The sequence below is a fragment of the Schistocerca americana genome, chromosome 8 (assembly GCF_021461395.2).
Source record: "Schistocerca americana isolate TAMUIC-IGC-003095 chromosome 8, iqSchAmer2.1, whole genome shotgun sequence".
NCBI classification, from domain to species: domain Eukaryota; kingdom Metazoa; phylum Arthropoda; class Insecta; order Orthoptera; family Acrididae; genus Schistocerca; species Schistocerca americana.
Window position 1 is genome coordinate 22785344 of NC_060126.1, and position 15691 is coordinate 22801034.

Below are 15691 nucleotides of genomic sequence, written 5' to 3' on the forward strand. Positions count from 1 at the left end.
CTTGGCTTGAATGTAGCCACTGTACATGGTTGCTGGCACCGGTGGTCACGAGAATGTACGCTGACAAGAAGGCCGGGTCCGGTGAGATCATGTCGCACAGCCGAGACGAAAAGCCATCGTGTTCGGCTCACGGTACTGGCGCGTCCTATTGCATCTGCAGCAGCAATCTGAACAGCAGTTAGCACCACGGTGACACAACAAACTGTTACAAATCGGTTACTTCAAAGACAGCTCCGAGCCAGATGCCCGGTAACGCGCATTCCACTACCTCCGAACCAACGCCATTTGGGACTTGAGTGGTGTCAAGCGACAGTTCACTAGAGGGCAGGATGGACGTCTGTTGTGTTTCCTGATGACAGCTGGTTCCGTGTCGGTGCCACTGACGGCCGTGTCTTGGTTAGAAGCAGGCCAGTTGAGGGCCTGGAACGAACCAGTCTGCGTGCTAGACACGCTGGACCTATATCTGGAGTCATGGCACAGGGCACGATTTCGTATGACGGCATGAGCTCTCTCCTGGTTTTCCCACGCACCTTGACTACACATCTGTACGTCAGTCTGGTGATTCCACCTGTTGTGTAGCCATTCATGAACAGAATTCCAGGGGGTATTTTCCAGCAGGATAACGCTCGTCCACATACCGCTGTTCTAACCCAACATGCTCTACAAGCTGTCGAGGTGTTGCCTGCTTGATCACCATATCTGTCTCTAATCGAGCACGTGTGGCACATCATAGGAAGACTCGCCGGAAAACCTCAAACCACACACACTAGTCGAGCGTCGTCCATAAGCAGCATTAACCGTCCCTGTGTTGACTGAGCAAGTGCAACAGGTGTGGAAATCTGTCCCACAAACTATCTGGCACCTGTAAAACACAATGCTCGCACATTTACGTGGTTGCCTTCGACATCTGGCGGCTGCAGTGGTTATTAATGTACCAGCATTTCAGGTTTGTAACGGTGTATCTCGCACTTACATTAACCTGCGACCTTGCAATGTTAATTGTGGTGTCTAGGAATCCTGCTTATTCGGTGCAAACAAGTGGTAATGATGAGTTTTATTACAATAAGAAAATGGCAATTACAGAGATGTGTAGCAGGCAAGGGGCGACATACGAAATATTCGGTCTTCTTCAGTGCTACATAGAGAATACAAGGGAAGCGATCTAGCGTACACGCTGCTATAGAAGTAACTAATCTTGAAGCTGATATTGGGCTGGTCGTCGCCACTCGGTCGCTGCGCTTGTGGCCTCTTCACACAGGGGCCGCTACTGGCGCGTTGTCGTCCTGGAGGGGGGTCCGGTCAGCGTGCGACTGCCCGGCTTCTTCTCACAGCCTTCTCTTCTTTGGCGAGCCGGCGCTTGACTTCACGCCGTAACACTTACCACTGAAATATGTTACCGAGCCAAAATTTCATTACTCTGAATTAATTGTGGTTTTAGTCTTGCGTTTTTTTTTGCCGTCGGTGTATAAATGTTTTGCATCATTGAGCATCGGTTACATTTTACTTGAAGCGTGGGACAGCAATACCGTGACCGTGGATAGATATCAGAGCTGCACATGACTGCGGATAGGAATACGCAATCTTTTGTTTGGGCTCCACATGCAAAAGAATTTTGTGAACACAGGAATCCTGTGTAATAGAGGCGGATATTCTAAATGACTTGCAGTGCCTGAGCTGTGATTTGGAGGGCGTACAGAAGCCGGGGAGCTCCGGGGAAAACAGAGAAATATTTTGTGTTTTTGCTGTACAGGGAAAGTATAGCTGTGTACTTTGCCGCGGTCTGCTCCGACGAGAGCGCGGTCAGTCCTTCAGAGGGTGCTTCCATATTGCCAACCTGACTGCGGTTGTAAGCACGCTCCTCTCACAGGAATGACACTGCGCAGGGCCCGTGACCGTCACTGCCTGTATCTTCCCTCCTGAGTTTCAGCTTAACCGCCTGACTCTCACATCTCATAGCACATAGTGGCCTTTGCCCAACATTACCACCAACATACGAAGAAGAGCAATGAGTATCGCCACACTAAACGTTTCCTGTCTCCATGGCTCACGTCACTGACTGTTTAAAAATATACATATATAAATACGTAACATTGACTCAGTATCACGCTTCCAGCTCTATGATGATAAATTGAATTAGCCTACTGGGATCACTAAAGAGGCAATTTGTTGTCTATACCTTCTGCAAGTCCATTTCCCAAACTTTTTCGCAAGATTTCTACCAGTAAGCTCGACTTACTTATCCGACAGGTCACAGGCGATAGAAAAGTTTTGGAGCTCATTCCTACAACAAGACACTATCTTTTCGAGAATCTGACACAGAAGCGAAAGCTTGGCAGGTATGATTCTATTGCAGAAAGGATGGTCGGAAAGATAAGAAAATCCGTACTATGGCTTCAAATGGCTCTGAGCACTATGGGACTTAACATCAGTCCCCTAGAACTTAGAACTACTTAAACCTAACTAACCTAAGGACATCACACACAGCCATGCCCGAAGCAGGCTTCGAACCTGCGACCGTACGGTCACGCGGTTCCAGGCTGAAGCGCCTAGAACCGCACCGCCACACCGGCCGGTAAAATCCGTACTAATATTGTAGATGCGAAAGTAATTCGTTACGTTCTCACGACTAAGCTGCTGAACTACTTTTGGTGAAATTTGATATGGAGATAGTTTGAAACGTTAGGAAGAAGATACGTAACTTAATGAAGTGTATATTACCAACAACACCAAGAGACAAGATGGTGCTGGTATTGCACGAAAGTTAGTGATTTGAAGAAAGTTATGCGAACTGGGGACCAATACTTGGAAAAGGTATTTATTCTTTGACTTCTGAAACTTATCACATTTACGAAAATACTGTTATTGGCTCAAATCTTCTGCATAATACGATTCAACGTAATGGATATAATGCTTACATAATCCTGAACGTCTTTGACTCATACTTCCATACCAGCATCATAAGTGCGAAAGTAACTCTGTCTCTTACATTTTCACGACTAAATCACCGAATCAATTTAATTTGATACGAGCACAGCTGCGGATAACAGCCAGTTATGAAGAGACGAAGATGAGTGTTGCTATTCGATACATTATTACTGGCAACGTACTTAAAAGGCAGGCACATCCGGCGAACGTTAAACTACAATATTGCTGTGAAAGGTGGAAGACGTCATAAACTGCAGCTTAGTTACATCGAAACAAAATACATTAACAAAACGCGGCAAAGAGCAAGCTTTGTTTAAAGGTTGCAGAGAAAGTTGTGGGTGACCACCGCAGAAATCACAACACACAGCGTGCTACTGCGCGAGGCGCGGCGGGGAGGTGAAGGAGATCCGAATAGAAATTGGAGGCAGACTGATGACTGTTGGTTTAATACAACAGCCAGGCCTTCCACCCTACTTTATGTAAATGCTGGGCTTGTCTCCAACGCCGACATCAGAAAACACAGCACACAAGCACTTAAAATACGAAACAAAGTTTCCACCAACCACAGGCAGTAGGTGCGTAGGACTTCCCCTCATTGGGCTAACTGGTGATTCTGCCAACAGCAAAACAACTCAGCCACAAAATTAAAATAAATTTGCCAAGCCATCAAAACAGCGGCGTAAGCGCGAAGAAAGCAGGATACGGAGAATTTTGCGAAAGCATAGAATAGTACACTCTCGTTAGGGAAAGAGTACTGGGATACTGAGAAAACTTAATAGATCCTCCTGCCTTTGTTAGGTGGGCTATGCGGGAAAGCAACAGTAATTTTTGCGGTCGTATTCTGGTGAGAGGTTTATAAACTCATGTTGAAACTGAAGAAAGAAGGGGTGATAAGTTTCATACTTAAAAATATATTTGGACAAATTGATAGTAGTTTTCCATTTTTCCAATACTGAATAGACACCCAGATGATAGACGCTGGTAAAGAGTAAGGTATGTAGAAATTTAGCAGCAGAACACTCCCTGGTGATACGCCCCCTGACGTCACCACGGAAACTGCAGAGCCGCGGATTTCACTCACACGTTGGGCTAAGCCGTGCACTTCTCATACTGACCGTGAGCAGGTGTACCTTTTGGTTTTGATACATTTAAAACAACTACTGTTCTAATTAGTGGAACTGCAAGATTTCACTCATGCGAAGTAAAGGCGGGTTCGCGATGCTCATGGTTCCACAAGTAGCACGAAGGCTAAGTGTCTCGAGAAAGGGAACGAGATCTACAAAATTACGAGTTATGTTTAACACAGAGGTTTCTTTTCCGAGTCATCGATCTTCTGAGTGAATGTGGCCAACCTCTTCATCTCAGAGTGGCACTTGTGCATCCTCAGTTATTTGTGGAGTGAATTCCAATCTCTGTCTTCCCCAGCAGTTTCTACCTCTGAAGCTCCCTCTAGTACTATGGAACCTATTCGCTGATCTCTTGACATATATCCTTCCATTGCGTCCCTTCTTCTTGTCAGTGTTTCCAGTATGTTCCTTTCTTCGTCGATTCTGATGATACTAATGATGATTTTGGTTTTCGGAGCGCTCAAAGACGCGGTCATTGACGCCCAGTCGCGCCATTTTCCCGAATGATGCTGAAATGATGAAGACGACGCAAACACCCAGCCCCCAGGCGGAGAAAATCCCCGTCCCGGCCAGGAATCGATTCCGGGATCCCGTCATCCAGAGGCAGCAAAGCTGACCACTATATGACGAGCTCCAGACTTGGCCAATTCTTTGCAGGACCTCCTCACTCCTTATCTAATCAGTCCACTAAATTTTCAACATTCTATTGGAGCACCACATCTCAAAACCTGATATTCTCCTTTTTCCCCGTTGCCCCCAGTTCATGATTCACTACCATACAGTGCTATACTCCAAACGCACATTTTCAGAGAAATTTACTGGTAGGATTAAGGTCAATGTTTGATACTACCATGCTTCTCTCGCCTGCGCTAGTTTGTATTTTATTTCCTCCTCACTTCGGCCGTTATTTACTGCAGTACACTTTTAAACTGCTCGTTTTAGGATCAGATGACGTGGATGGGCTCGTGGCCAGAAAGGAAGAAGAAAACATTCCTGCCTGTAAAAGACGCTGATCCATAGGCTGCCGTACTTGCTGTCAAGAGATAGTGCATTAAATGGATAGATATGTAGAACAGTATCATGGGATAGACCCTCCATGGTATGCAGTTACTGTACAGAAACTTCTAAAGAAACAAAGACTGCTGCATGTTTGAGAGTGAAACAAAATATAGGATGAATGAAACGCATTTGTCTATGAAGAGAGCAATGAGTGAACCCTTCAATGACTTCCGTAGCAGAATATTATCCGAGGAACTCTCAAAAAACTCAAAGCAATTCTACGTGTAAAGACTTTTAATGGCACTGAGGTTGTCCAGACACTCATGAGTGACGCACGAAATGAAAATGAGGTAACAAGAAAAACCAGAATTACTGAATTTAGTTTTCGAATCTTCCTTTACAAATAAAAATCCTGCTTTATTGCCCCAATTTGATTGTAGCACCACTCAGAAAATGAGTGACGTTGGTATCAGCATTAACGTCGTTGAGAAACATCTGATATCGTTAAAATTTAACCATAGTTCTGTATGTGTAAATTATTCGAACTGTGCCCAGTATTTGGAAGAAACAAATTACTCACTTCTACAAAAACGGCAGGAGAAACTGTCCAGGAAACTATCGCCCTATACCCTTGTAATCCAGCTATTGCAGGTACTTGGAACATATTCTGAGCTCAGATGTAGTGATGTACTCCGAACAGAATTACATCCTGCACGACAATCAGCATGGATTCCGAAAACAATCCAAATTGCGCGTTCCTCACATGAGGTTCGGAAGACAGCGATCAAGGCAGTCAGGAAGAGGCAATATTTCTTGCCGTTCTGAGAAGCATTTCACCCAGTACCACACATACACTTATTATTGAAAGTACGATCGAAAGGAGTATTGATTATGGTGGAAACAGTTATCTTCAGCAAAACGATCATTAAAACCACCGAATATCAGCCGCGCACAACACTGATGTATGTAACCTGAAACAATATTATTCGCAACTCGTGCGTAATTAATTTCGGCTCCATACATCAGTAAGAAAAGTTTGTTATATGGATCGTGCTATGAGCACTGTTTTTTAAAGAACCAATCTGATTCGAATCATTTTAATTAAAATGAGTTCGGGACCACCGGTGCACATTTATTTTTACACATTTTTATTACCTTCGGCATTTATGCCTGCAGAATTGCGTAATTTGAATTTGCCGCTGGGATAATTGTTAAGATGGCGGCAGACAATTGATAGAGCAAAGTTACTTTTAACAGGATAAGTATTTGAAATGCTTATTAAACTTTGCTTTCATATTGTGCACTATTTAGACTAATTGTCATCAAGCAAACATTTGATACTTTCGTAAGAAAGATAAAAACGCGATAGAAATCGCTATCATCAATGGTTGCGTTCCTTGCAGCGGAAAGAAATAATTAACACAGATAATGCTTACTGAGAGAGGAACTAAAGTTACATATTTATAATAATAATGAACTCTATTCTCAAATAATAATTAATAAATAATTACAATTTCTTAACAGACATCGGTTTGGTATACGTTTGCGTCCGCAACCTACAAAAGCCAACCAACAAAAGGTAAAAACAAGGGAAGATAAATGCAGATCATAAAAGGAATTTACAATTATCATTGTCTTTGTATGATAGACATCGATATGTCCAATTACATAATAAAATATTATATAAATAATTAATATTTATCATCATTTTATTTCACTGTTTTTTCATATGTCGGATAGATAATGTTTATTACTGTTAGAGGCATAATTTCCTCTCGTCGTAGCTAAAATTTATCTCGTGGATGTTACATCTGCCCTGCACTTGACAGTGGTTTGTAGTGTATATATGTAGACATATATCCAGTAAACTAAAAGAAGCTGAGTAAGACAAGACAGAAAGTAAAAGACACCCTACTAATGAAAAAGTTAACAAAGCTCCACTTTCGTGATTGGACGTGGAAACAATTGAAAGAAAGAGCAACCTCTACCTTGTACACATTCGCCTGGCCGTACTCTGCTGACCAGTGATCGTAGTCGTGCTGAGTTATTGCTGGTAGTGGTGAATGCGCACTTTGATTTCATAATTATGAATTGTGAGGCTGTCAAAGCTGTGAGTTCTTATAGTCCTTAAACCAATTATATAACATATTTACAATACATCCTAAGTGCCCAGACGAATGGTTTTCGAATAATCCTCTTCTCAGAATTACAGTTTCTTGGAAGTTATACTGAAGTAATATTCTGCATGGAAAAGATTGTGATAATCGTATCAGCTCCTGTACATGGACTTTAAAACACGGTACATATGTTATACATATCTTGTTCAGTGATGAAGCCACATTTACCAATCACAGCCAGGTAAACTGCCGAAACATGCACTGCTGGTTTGCTGACAAACCCTGGTGGATTCATCAGGCGGAACATCGGTGTGAGTGGAGTGTAAACGTGTGATGTGGGATAGTGAGCCAGCAGCTCACAGGCCTTTCTTTCGTAGGCAGAACACTTCCTAACAGACCATCTTCTACGGATGCTAGAAGATGTTCCGCTGCAGACCAGGAGGAACCTGTGGTACCAACATGGTGGCTACCCAGCCCACAGCGGACGAAGTACTACAATACATCTACACCAATCGTTTCCAGGTCGTTGGATTGGACGTAGAGGACCTGTACCTTGGCCGGCCCGTTCCCTGGATTTGACGCCTGCAGACTGTTTTCTGCGGGGAAAGCTGAAAGACGCTGTCTACAAGAAGATAGCGACCAAACCGACGTACTACTGCAGCCTGCTCAGACGTCTACGCTGAAATGCTAACACATGTGTAGCAGTCGTTCCGTGCCAGACTGGAAGCGTGTATTGCCACTGCCTGGAGTGGTCATTTTGAACACAACCTGTGATAGTCAGTTGTCTCATTACTGGTCAGAATCCACGTAAATAATGTATGCACTCCAGTGTGCTACCACAGGGCTTGTGCAAGTGTCTGTATGGGAACTTTCCAAATTATAGCTGCTGGTAAGCCTTTCGGGATGTGAAGTCGTGGTACAAGAAACTCTTCTGCTCCTTTTTATAGACGTTTCGCCCAAAACTGCGCTAGACATCCTCAGAGGCGCTCCTCCGCTGAGTCTTGCCGACTGACCGGTCAGACGTCAGAGAGCGACATAAATACTGTAGGAAAGGGGGCTTGAGATAAAACTTGACCATCGATTGTCGTCTTAAAAATAAAACTATCTAGCGATTCTGCAGAGCTACTGTCCACATGTCTCTAAGTTTCATCGCCTCCTCTTTCCTATCAAAATTATCCTGATGCTTATAAATTTCATTGTCGTGCATAATAATTTACCGACCTCACATCCCTAAAGGTTTACCAGCAGCTACGTTATACGGTCGTGAAAGCATTCATTCTATTTGCAAAACACGATATATCGTAAACGACTCGCGCTAGACTACCGCAAAATACGCCAGTGACATTCTGAATTACCCTATTCTTAGTTTGTTAATGTCAATAGGCAGTGTTCACTTTAAAAATTGTTTTTTTGCACAAAAATACACTTTCTGAGTATTATTACAATCTGTTGATTGGTTAACAATATGAGCACCTGTCAATATATATATATATATATATATATATATATATATATATATATATATATATATATATATATATGTGTGTGTGTGCGTGTGTAGCCTATGTGAATCGAGTGTCGCGTAAAAATTTAAGTAAACTGGGTTAAGAACTTTTCGAGAATTTCGGAAGCGGCGTTAAACTACAACTTGTCTCTATACGAGGTGCGGCTAGAAAAAAACCGGACTGATGCTGGAAAAAAACATTTATTTACAATTATTTACAATTTCATGTTATCTCCTTCAATGTACTCTCCTCCTCGGTCTCTACACCGCTCCATATGAATTTTCCACTGTTCATAGCAATGCTGCAGATCATTTTCGGTAAATCCATACATTACTTCCGTCGCTTTTTCTTTTACTGCTTCAACAGTCTCAAATCTAGTTCCTTTCAAAGCTGACTTGACTTTAGGGAAAAGAAAAAAGTCACAGGGGGCCAAATCAGGTGAGTAGGGTGGATGATCTAAGATGGGAATGTTGTGTTTTGCCAAAAACGTCTTCACTGACAACGCACTGCGAGCTGGGGAATTGTCTTGGTGAAGGATCCATGACTTTTTTCTCCACAAATCGTTCCGTTTTCTCCGTACTCGCTCACGTAGGGTAGCCAGGACGCTAATGTAGTAATGCTGATTCACTGTTTGTCCCTCTGGTACCCAATCAATGTGCACAATCCCTTTGATGTCAAAAAAAAAAAAAAAAAAAACAATCATCATTGTCTTGAATTTCGATTTTGACATTCGTGCTTTTTTTTGTCGTGGAGAACCAGGAGTCTTCCAATGCATCGATTTTGTAAGAAGGTGGGATCACTTTCAATGTTTTCCAGGATGTCAGAACAAATCATTCTTCGGCGTTCCTTCTGTTCAATTGTGAGACACTTTGGAACCATTTTTGAACACACTTTGTTCATGTTGAAACTTTCATGAAGAATCTGCCTAACACTTTCCTTGTCAACTCCTGTTAACTCAGACGCTGCTCTGATTGTTAAACGGCGATCTTGTCGAACAAGTTTACCGATTTTTTCAATGTTTGCATCAGTTTTTGCTGACAATGGTCTGCCAGTGCGAGTGTCATCACTGGTGTCTTCCCGGCCATCTTTAAATCGTTTAAACCACTCAAACACTTGTGTTTGCGATAAACAATCATCGCCGTACACTTGTTGTAACATTACAAACGTTTCACTCTCAGATTTTCCTACTTTGAAACAAAATTTGATGTAACACGCTGTTCTTTCTGTACACTCAACATTTTCCGACGCACAGACAAAACGTCAACTACTTAAAACAGACGCCACGGGCAGACTGAGTGCAGGAGGCAGATGAAACTCGAGCAGTAGGCGGAGCGAGAGCCACGTGACAGGCCACGCGACTTTCAGCCTTATTGCATCCGTTTTATTGTTTCACCAGTACTAGTCCGGTTTTTTTCTAGCCACACCTCGTATAATAGTATAGATTAACTCCTAAGCCTTTGTTGCGCGTTAAAAGCTGCAGTTAAGTTGCAGTAGGTGGGGTCACTGTGGACAGGACTCACTCTCTTGTAGAATTGGGATCGAGACATTCTTTGTTTCCTGGCTTCCTTCTTTCAACAATAAGCTACTTTACTGGATCCCTAGAAAGGAAGCGTAGGCCCATTTTTGTGCGTAACTGCCATATTGTGTTATGGATGCGTAGTGGATCTGTTCCTGGACTCGGGCGTAGCCAATAGCGCAACGTTTCGGCGCGTTACAATGGACGTTACCTGCATTGTCACGTGTGATGTCACCTACAGCCTGGAGCAGCAGTTTTCCTTTCTACGAAGAAGCTCTGCGGCGGTCTATCAGAGCCGGCGGACCTCATGACAGTTCCGCGGAAGGCATTAGACGCGCAGCTGATCTCGTTCGTTAAACGGCGTGACCGTGAACTGGCGAGCAGAGGTCGGCGTCCTGCGTCTCGAGAAGACAAAGGGCTCCCAGTTCCCAGAAGGCCACAATGTGCAGTGGCGCGAGGCACCAGCCCACACCGCATACAGGGGGCACTGCGGAATCTGTGTGACAGGCAGCTGCTCCACATCCGTTCGTCACGAAGCGCCAGGCGTGATCGGATATCATCGATAGGGACAGGAAGCGTGAGTCTGAGACAATTCAGGGGGAATATCGGACCAAAGCCGTCCTCGCACGGGATTCGTTTGTTTTTGTGAAGTACGCCAAACGTGGACTCCAACGTAGTCTGCACACGTTCAGAGTCGAGCTGTTGCGTCAAAAGGGACGTAACGTGCTCCCCAGCGTGGTTTGGTCTTACAACGCTCTCCAGTGGCAGGCGTCGGCTGTATCTGGCGAACAAATGACGCAGGTCGTTTACGAGAATGGACGCACGTAAGATTCTTATGTTCACTCCGTAGAAAATGGTTCAAATGGCTCTTAGCACTGTGGGACTTAACATCTGAGGTCATCAGTCCCCTAGACTTAGAACTACTTAAACCCAACTAACCTAAGGACATCACACACATCCGTCCATGCCCAAGTCAGGATTCGAACCTGCGACCGTAGCAGCAGCGCGGCTCCCGACTGAGGCGCCTAGAACCACTCGGCCACAATGGCCGGCTAGCTCTATAGAGCCTTGTCCATATGCCAGTAGTGATGTTCTGTCTGTAATATATATAAACAAAAATTTCAATATCTATGAACATGATGCAACGCCAAAAGGTAAGTTTCATGTCTAGCCAGTAACGACACCAGCTTTTAAAACTTCCCATTTTTCTACAGTCTTCCATATAAAATAAACATTATTTTTTCTCATTATTTTCTGAAAACCCTAATGTTATTCTCATTACATTACTGCTCAATTTCATTACTAGAACATTTTGAACATGTGATATACAAGACACTTCAAACAAGAAAGAGCTCAGTCTGCTGTAGCAACTAATGCAAACTCGCTTGGAGGACAAAAAAATTATCTATTTAGTGCAGTAAATTTTCTGCACTTTGTGTAAGGGTAAATACAGGGTAAAACAGAGCTCCACCAACGAGGGGTACCCCCTGGGTATCTTCGTACAAGGCAACCATGAACTCCAGTGGATCCTTATAGAGTGATAATGTAACTATGGTTTCTTCAGTTTGTTACTGCAATCAGCATTTGCAACAGAGAATGTGTTACGTTCTACTTCGTATACAACTGTAAGGAGAGGTTGGCTAAAGTGCGGTGCAGCAGCTGAATAGGAGCAGAAATGATTAGCAAACATATAAATATAGTAACTTACTTGACTTGTAGCTTTCTCCAAGCGTTGCGAAAAGACTTTACAAGAGAGCAAATAGCGGCAAAGTTCAGCTATTACATAAAGCAAAAAAGCATCGTGCAGTGGGAGGCTGTCATTACTAACGACGAGCGAAGTGTCGAAGGCTGAGCAAGACTGAAGACTATCAAAGAGCCTAGGGTGTGTAGCTGCCATTGACCATCCATCCTATATCGCGGCAGCAGGGGGCGCTCGTAGTCGGACCCACTGAAGCCATACGTCAGCGGGTGGGCATCACTGGATTTGCAGGGTATCCGAGCGACCGCTATTGGCGTCTTTTGGAAGGTGTGTTTTCCCTGCTAGTTTTGAGATGACAGTGTGGATGGTAACTGTTGTGGATTGGCAGGAGACCAACCCACTAAATTGAAAGGAAGCCGAAAGGCACGCGTTTAAGCTCACGCAGGCTGGCGTGAGGTATGCAACAGGACAAGGAAATTAAAACTTAGAAAAAAAGGAGGTAACTGGTAGAATACTTAACTTTAATCCATTAATGTTGAACGTAGCTCTTGTCTGTACATTCTTCACAATATCAGTAGCAACTGATAATGGCGCCTTGCTAGGTCGCAGCAAATGACGTAGCTGAAGGCTATGCTAACTATCGTCTCGGCAAATGAGAACTTATTTTGTCAGTGAACCATCGCTAGCAAAGTCGGTTGTACAACTGGGGCGAGTGCTAGGAAATCTCTCTAGACCCGCCGTGTGGCGGCGCTCGGTCTGCAATCTCTGATAGTGGCGACACGCGGGTCCGACTTATACTAACGGACCGCGGCCGATTTAAAGGCTACCACCTAGCAAGTGTGGTGTCTGGCGGTGACACCACAGTAACAATCGACGAACCCACAGAAGTAATCTGTAATGTGCAATACCGAAACGTACTACACACAGCAGGTACTGTACTGTGATGTGGTTGCCATCGCTGCCGAAACAGCTGAACCATAAATGAGGCGCATTCAGTGAACCTATCCATACAAGAGTGAACAACGTTTTTTTGGGTCACCAGTCATTGACTGGTTTGACGTCGCCCGCCGCGAAATCCTCTCCTGTGCCAACCTCTTCATCTGAGAGTAGCACTTGCAACCTACATCCTCAATTATTTGCTGTATGTATTCCAATATCTGTCTTCCTCTACAGTTTTTGCCCTTTACAACTCCCTCTAATACCATGGAAGTCATTCCCTCATGTCTTAACAGATGCCCTATCACCCTGTCCCTTCTCCTTATCAGTGTTTTCCACATATTCCTTTCCTCTCCGATTCTGCACAGAAGCTCCTCATTCCTTACCTTATCAGTCCACATAATTTTCAAAATTCGTCTGCAGCACCTCATCTCAAATGATTCGATTCTCTTCTGTTCCGGTTTTCCCGCAGTCCATGTTTCATCACCATCGAGTGCTGTACTCCATACATACATTCTCAGAAATTTCTTCGTCAAATTAAGGTCGATAGTTGATATAAATAGACTTATTTTGATCAGGAATGCCCGTTTTCCCATTGCTAGTCTGCTTTTGATGTCCTCCTCGGTACGTCCGTCATTGGTTATTTTACTGCCTAGTTAGCAGTTATCTACTTCGTGACCATCGATCATAATATTACGTTTCTGTTACTTGTCATTACCTTCGTCTCTCTTCGATTTACTCTCAATCCATATTCTGTACTCATTAGACTGTTCATTCCGTTCAGCAGATCATGTAATTCTTCTTCACTTGCATTCAGGATAGCAATGTCACCAGCGAATCGTATCATTGATATCCTGTCACCTTGAATTTTAATTCCGCTCCCGAATCTTTCTTTTATTTCCATCATTGCTTCTTCGATGTACAGGTTGAACACTAGGGGCGAAACTACGTTCAAAAAATGGTTCAAATGGCTCTGAACACTATGGGACTTAACTGCTGTGGTCATCAGTCCCCTAGAACTTAGAACTACTTAAACCTAACTAACCTATGGACATCACACACATCCATGCCCGAGGCAGGATTCGAACCTGGGACCGTAGCGGTCACGCGGTTCCTGACTGTAGCGCCTAGCACCGCACGGCCACTCCGGCCGGCGCGAAACTACGTGCCTGACTTACTTCCATTTAAACCTGAGCACTACGTTCTTAGCCGTCCACTCTTATTACTCCCTCTTGGTTCTTGTATATATTGTGTATTACCCATCTCTCCACATAGCTTATAATTAGCATTGCACAAAAAACAGAATCAAGAGAGAACCGAGCAACACTGAAAGCAAGTTTGAAGACAGTGATTAAAGAGGGTACTACTGTTGTCAACAGCAGGCCCGTGAACGAATGCAAACAAGGCACAGAGCACGTGACATCGATAGCTGCACTGTTCTGCGCTCCAATACAGATCTACAGCCAACTGGAGAACAAACTAAACGAATTCAATAGCTCATGGATCTGGGAAAGTTTGTCAGTAGAGTTCTGGTTCAAACAACATAGCGGGGTATCCCTCCGAAGAGTTTTCAGGTGCCATTTCTCTGGGGGTTTCACAGATATTTACAATTTCGTTTTTGCAATGTGTAGCTGCAGTTAACAGAAACACGTACTGGTCATCACGTCTTTCATGCGACACCCAGTTAGATGGAAAGCGTTGGTTTGCTTTCCATTACAAAGAAAACTGTTTTAAAGCGGAATTTTACCTGCCCATTCGAGGGAGCGGTCCCAAATTAGTGTAGTGCAATATTCGTGCCACATCTGAGCAGTCGCCGCTGGACTTCTAGTCATTCTTCCTGTTTTGCCGTCCCTGTTAATATGTATCGATAAATTGAGTATCTTAATAGACTAATTTGGGATTGTTCTATCGAAATGGTACGTAAAATTCTGGTTTAAAAATTACTTCGTTTATAGTGAGAGACAAACCACGCTTTCCATCGACATTGAGCGTCGCATGAAAGACGTGACTAGCAGTATTTATTTGGACGGCTGCTGCTACACATAGAAGAAACGAAATTGCAGATATCTGCAGAAACACCACAGAAAATGCAACTGACATGTCTTAGGACGGCCATCCAACCTACAGGGTTTCTCACTCAAACCTCCCTGACTTCAAGGACCCAGGAGAGAAAAACCACAGTAGATCCGTCAATGAAAAATGCACCACATTGTAGAGCATCTCAAAGAATTTATATTTCCGCGTCAGAGCGTCAGAAGTGCCAAGTATCGCCGCCAGAGTGCAGCATTGCCGCATGAAGTGAAAATGGCGACTCCACAGTAGCGCGCGCAAGCAATAGTGTGGTTTGCAGAAATAAAATCGCCGATTACTGTTCAAAGAAATTATCGACGTTTGTATGAATGTAATCCACCTTATGCGAAAACAATTAAGGAATGGTATAGGAAGTTTCTGGCAACAGGAAGTGTTCTGAAACATTCTGGCGGCGCACGTTACGGATTTTCAGAAGAGACAGTGGAGGACATCGGACAAACGTTTCTCAGAAGCCCGCGTAAATCAGTTCGTCAAGCATCTAGGCAACCTGATATACCTCGATCAACAATGCATCGTTTAGTTCACTAGTGTCTTCCTGTGTGTGCTTACAAAGTTCAAATTCTGCAACATCTGACGCCGAAAGACAAATCACGTCGACAACAAGTTGCTGCGGGTATGCTGCAGCATATTGATATGGATGCCAGGTTTCTCGAAAGATGTTTATTCTCAGATGAGGCAACCTTTCATCTAGCAGGAAGAGTTAATAGCTATAATGTTCGGATTTGGGGTTCGCAAAATCCGCACATTGTCATTGAACATGTTCATTATAGCCCTAA